The sequence below is a fragment of the Ziziphus jujuba genome, chromosome 3 (genome assembly GCF_031755915.1).
Source record: "Ziziphus jujuba cultivar Dongzao chromosome 3, ASM3175591v1".
In the NCBI taxonomy this organism is placed as follows: Eukaryota; Viridiplantae; Streptophyta; class Magnoliopsida; order Rosales; family Rhamnaceae; genus Ziziphus; species Ziziphus jujuba.
Window position 1 is genome coordinate 15,911,708 of NC_083381.1, and position 6,293 is coordinate 15,918,000.

Consider the following 6,293-nt stretch of genomic DNA (forward strand, 5'->3'; position numbering starts at 1 on the left):
AGCCTAAGAGGCTTGTCAGATTGTCCATTAGATTCTTGAATTTGGTCAAGTGCTTCAAGGAGAGTTGGACCTTTGGACCAGTCAAGGTTGGTAGACCTCTCAATGATGTTCTCACCCTCTAAACCAGAGATGGGAATGAAAGGGATGTTGGCTTCAGGGTTGCAGCCAGTCTTTCTCAAAATGGAAGAAATTGACTTCACAATTTCATCATACCTCCCCTCCGAGTACTTGGGAGTGTTGGCATCCATCTGCATATGTAGGCAATAGTATCACTTAGAAACAATAAAAAAAAATGCATAAAACTCAATCAAATTGACCATTCAAACGTACTCCATCTAAATTCAATCACATAAAGTTACTCTGTATATCCTCACCTTGTTGCAACAACAGATAATATTCTTGACACCAAGAGCAAAAGCAAGCAATGCAAGCTCACGAGTCTAACCATCCTTTTGAATACAAGTTTCAAATCCACCAAAGGTGGAATCAAGAACCAGAACGACACAATCAGCCTGCAAAGTGATGTGGAACATGTTTCTAATAAAGTCGCGGTGCCCAGGAGCATCGGTGCCGATGAATCTGTACTAGGTGGTTTCAAACTTACTTAACCCAATATCAGTGGTGATACCATGTTGTTTCTCAGCCTTGAGCTTGCCAATTATGGTCGACTTGGCCAACAACCACCATTTTAACCTTGTCCTTACCCATTTATAAATTTGAAATGAACTGAAATAGAACGAATACAAGGAAATTAATTACTTTCACATTATGAAAATATAATTTGTTAGATAATTACTAATAAAGGTATTGCAAACCCAAACTAAACACAGACTTTACAAAACTCAAGGTTTATTATGTTTCTGTGTATAGATATAGTCGATATGAGTAGCCAGAGTCCTTCTCATTAAGCACTCATCCTCCCCAATTCCTTCACAGCTTTCTTCAACTGCCTCAGCTTTCTCTGCTTCAATACCCTATATATATATATATAAATAAATAAATAAAAATAAAAAAGAAAACCCACAAAATCAAACATGTGAGAAACCAAAAGAGAATGCAAAAACGGGATTAAAAATGGAAAAAAAGATTCAATTCAAACCACCGTACTTTCAGTGCTAGGAGTGAGGAACAACAAAATAAAAATGATGTCCATAGGTTTTGGTGGTTTAGTCCCCAGAAGGAAGACTGGGGAAGAACATATCCCTGTTGGTGTATGCTCCAAAAGGTGATATTGTGTTTTTAAGAGGAAATAACCAAATACTAACAAGAAAAGGGAAAATTGGCTTATAGGACTGCACAGAGAATGAAAGCCAACATTACCACTGGTTTATGGGGTCAATACTAAAAGAAGAAGGGGTGATATTGTCTGTGAGAAAAAGCCCAGTCACCAAAACTTTGTGGGTCCAAAAGACTACAAAAACGTGTCGTTCAGAAGGATAACTGGGGAACTAGAAGAAGATCATATCCCGGTTGGATTGTACTCCAAAGGGTGATATTGTCCTTTAAGCGGAAATAAGCACTACCTTCTAGAATGTCTTATTTTCTTAGGTTGTTCGTACTATTTCGGAAACCTCGAACCATTTGAGTTGTTCTGGGCTTTGGGCCCGTACATTGAATATTTTTAGTGGTCCTGAACCTCAAGCCCTGTCGGATTATCCCAGGTCCCTTTGACAGAATATATCAACACAAGTTTTTAGAAACAGTAAACCATCTAATTTCACCTATTATTGCAGTAATCATAGAGCTAAAAGACAAACCATACTTTGGCTACCTAATACATCAGTGTTTTTTTCAAAAACTGAAAGTACAGTAACTAATCATCACAAAGCAACTTATAACAGCAACAAAAATGACATTACACTAACACTGTACCCTTCTCATGGTTGATTGCACCCATGGTGGTTTTGAAGTTGGTTTTCAGGGAATGGACTTACAAATGAGCATATATTAATGCTTGCTTCCACCCTCATGTCAAGCAGATGATCTATTGCCGCAATATGGTGAGATTATTGTACTCTCTTTGATGACCCTTTTTTTTTTTTTTTTTAAGTACACTTGTAAAATTAAGTATTCCCTTTCATAGCGAATTGTGTGTTTACTCCTCTAACTATTGGCATATATAGATGTTTTTTAGCCTATGAAATTATAGGACTTTTCTCATTTTTTGAAGATATTTAAGCTTTTCCTATATTTAGAAAGTCAAGTGGTATGGTTTGAAGGAAAGAATTAGCAGGTTCAATTTCCTCTCCCTTGATCTCGTATTGGTGTGTATGTTGCTCTGCGTTATCGTGCTACTTCTTATAAGCTTATATCGAGAGGTTAAAGTATATTTTGTTTTATCTTTTCTTTTTTTAAAAAGAAATTTTGAATTTTAGATTAAAATATCTACTTCTTCTTCTTTTGCTAAACCTTTTATTTTTACATATATATTCTTTGAGAATGATTTGAGAGTAGTGTGTCCATAGGTACTACTTTACGTTGTTTTCTATTTTGTAGAATTAAATATTCAATTTATCAATGGCTGCATTTGAAAGTTAGTAATTTTATGTTTAATGGAATTAATTATATATATATAATTAGATCTGTAAAATCTAACAGTTATTTGATAATACTTAAAATGGTGTTTGTATTTAATGTTTTTTTCCTTTAAGATGGATGCCACCACTCCCAGTTACTCAAAATAGAGGTATGATGAAATTGAGAAGTGAACCTCTTCGTATGTGAAGAAGCTTGGATATGACCCAGTCAACATCCATTTTGTTCCCATCTCAGGTTTAGAAGGGAACAAACTGATTAATAGCTCTCCAAACCTTCCCTCGTACAGGGGTCCAACTCTTCTTGACGCACTTGACCAGATTCAAGTTCCTAATGGAGGTAAGAGCATCAAGTCTGCTGTCATGAAGAGAGGTAAGCAACTTGGGGCTGTTATGGTTAATGGAAGTAAGAAATTTGATCGATGACCACAACGTTAACGTGGGCCTTGTCTCTCTCCATTATATATCTGAAAGTACTGATTTGCTATAGAATACATGTAAAATGTCCAATCAGATGCATGAAATAACAAGACTTAAAAAAAAAAATTATAGCATAAGTACAAACTGACACTACGTGAAAATTGATATCCAGCGACACTCACTTAGCGACGCTACAAAATAAACTTGTCTGAAAGAAAAACGCGATTCTAAGTTAATGCATCAGTAAGAATTCAATAAATATACGACGCATCCAAAAACTATCGACCCCAAAAGGTCGATAAAAACAAAAAACACGCGACACATCAGTTAAGGAATTCTGAATGTGGGGCTGACCAGAGTCATCATTAATACTGCGTGTATATTTTATCTGAATTATACTGTACATTTAAATGCTACTTATGAAAAATGAATACCAACCACTAATCTATATTTATATAACAATAAAATTTAATTATACAAGGTTACTGTTCAATTATATAATTTTTCTTGTATAGCTTATTTTTACAAATCTCTTAAATAGTATTCTTTTATTTCAACTATAAATAACCAGTAAAAATATTAGAGCAACATAGCTGAGATTGTGCGTCACCTGTTACCTTCCCTTTACTTTTTTTATTTTTTTTTTAAATTCTTTTAGACAATCTAATTTTATTTCAATAATAAATAACCAGTAAAAATATTAGAGTAACAAAACTGAGATTTTTTTTTTTAATATATAGTTAACAGGCGACGCACTATTTTAGATTGTGCGTTGTCTGTTCACTCCTACCTTTTTTTTTTTTTAGTTCTTTTAATCATTTTAATTTTATTTCAACAATAAATAAGCAGTAAAAATATTAGAGTAACATAACGGAGCTATTTTTTTATTTATTTTTTATTATATATGTTACAGGCAACCCACTATATAGATTGTGCGTCGCCTATTCTCTCCTCCCTATTTTTTTTTAGTTCTTTTAATTAATCTAATTTTAATTCAACAATAAATAACCCATAAAAATATTAGAGCAATATAACTGAGCTGTTTTTTTATTTATTTGTTATATGTGTAACAGGCGACACACCAATAAGATTATGCGTCACTTGCTCTCTCTTTATTTTTTTTTAAAATCTTTTAATCAATATAATTTTATTTCAATAATAAAAAACCAATGAAAATATTAGTGCACAAAAACTGAGCTCTTTTTATATATATATATATATATATAGTTAACAGGCAACGCACCAATAAGATTGTGCGTCGTCTGTTCTCTCTTCACTTTCTTTTTTTCTTTAGATCTTTTAATCAATATAATTTTATTTCAATAATAAATAATCAGTAAAAATATTAGTGCGCCAAAACTGAGCTTTTTTTTTTTTTTTTTATAGTTAACAGGCGATGCACTATTTAGATTGTGCGTCGCCTGTTGTCTCCTTATTTTTTTTTTAGTTCTTTTAATCAATCTAATTTTATTTCAACAACAAATAACCAGTAAAAATATTAAAGCGCCAAAACTAAGCTTTTTTTTTTTTTATATAGTTAACAGGTGACGTACTATTTAGATTGTGCGTCGCCCGTTCTCTTATAAGTTTTTTTAGTTCTTTTTTTTATATGGTTAACAGGCGATACACTATTTAGAATTTGCATCGCTTGTTCTCTCCTCACCTTTTTTTCTTTTAGTTCTTTTAATAAATCTAATTTTATTTCAACAATAAATAACCAGTAAAAATATTAGAGCATCAAAACTGAGCCTTTTTTTTTTTTTTTTTATAATAGTTAACAGGCAACGCACCATTCTTCAACAAATGCGTCGCCTTTACTTTTTTATTTTTTTCCATTTTTTTGTTTAAACATTTAGAAACCTATAAAAAAAATAAAATCAAAATAGGGTCATGAAAAGAATTAAATACAGGACCTCCTACACTCTCAAGAAATTACCACCACCAGGCCAAATGACTTGTATGTACTAATATAACAAAAACTAGCTTATATAGTGTTAGGAGTCGCAGTATTTAAGGAATGCATCGCCACATAGATGAATAGGAGATGCATTCTTCAACAAATGCGTCGTCGTTTCTTTTCTATTGAACCCAAGAACTACTACACTCTTAAGAAATCACCACACTACCAGGCTAAATGACTTGTATGTACTAATACAACAAAAACTAGCTTATATAGTGTTAGGCAACGCATTCTTTAAAGAATGCGTCGCCAAATAAATGAATAGGCATCGCACTCCTCAACAAATGCTTCGCCTTTTCTTTTTTCTTTTTTTCAATTTTTTTGCTTAAACATTTATAAACTCATAAAAAAAATAAAATCAAAATAGGACCATAACAAGAATAAACTTAAGACCTCCTACACTCTTAAGAAATCACCACACCACCAGGCCAAATGACTTGTATGTATTAATACAATAAAAGTTAGCTAATATAGTGTTAGGCGACGCATTATTTAAAGAATGCGTCGCCACATAGATGAACAGGCGATGCATTCTTCAACAAATGCGTCGCTGTTTCTTTCTTTTTTTTTTCAATTTTTTTGTTTAAACATTTAGAAACCCATAAAAAAAATAAAATCAAAATAGGACCATAACAAGAACTGAACCTAAGACCTCCTACACTCTCAAGAAAACACCACACTACTAAGCTAAATGACTTGTATGTATTAATACAACAAAAACTAGCTTATATAGTGTTAGTTGACGCATTATTTAAAGAATGCGTCGCCAAATAGATGAAACGCATTCATCAACAAATGCGTCGCCTTTTCTTTTTTTTTTTCTTCAATTTTTTTGTTTAAACATTTATAAACCCACAAAAAAAATAAAATCAAAATAGGACCATAACAGGAATTGAATCCAGACCTCTTACACTCTCAAGAAATCACCACACCACCAGGCCAAATGACTTGTATGTACTAATACAAAAAAAGCTAGCTAATATAGTGTTAGGCGACGCATTATTTAAAGAATGCCTCGCCACATAGATGAAAAGGCGACAACAAATGCGTCGCCGTGTCTTTTTTTTTTTTTCAATTTTTTTGTTTAAACATTTATAAACCCATAACAATTATAAAATCAAAATAGGACCATAATAAGAATTGAACCCAAGACATCCTACACTCTTAAGAAATCACCACACCACCAGACCAAATGACTTGTATGTACTAATACAACAAAAGTTATCTAATATAGTGTTAGGCGACGCATTATTTAAAGAATGCATCACCTCATAGATGAACAGGTGATGCATTCTTCAACAAATGCGTCGCCGTTTCTTTTTTTTTTTTTTTAATTTTTTTGTTTAAACATTTAGAAACCCATAAAAAAAAAATCAAAA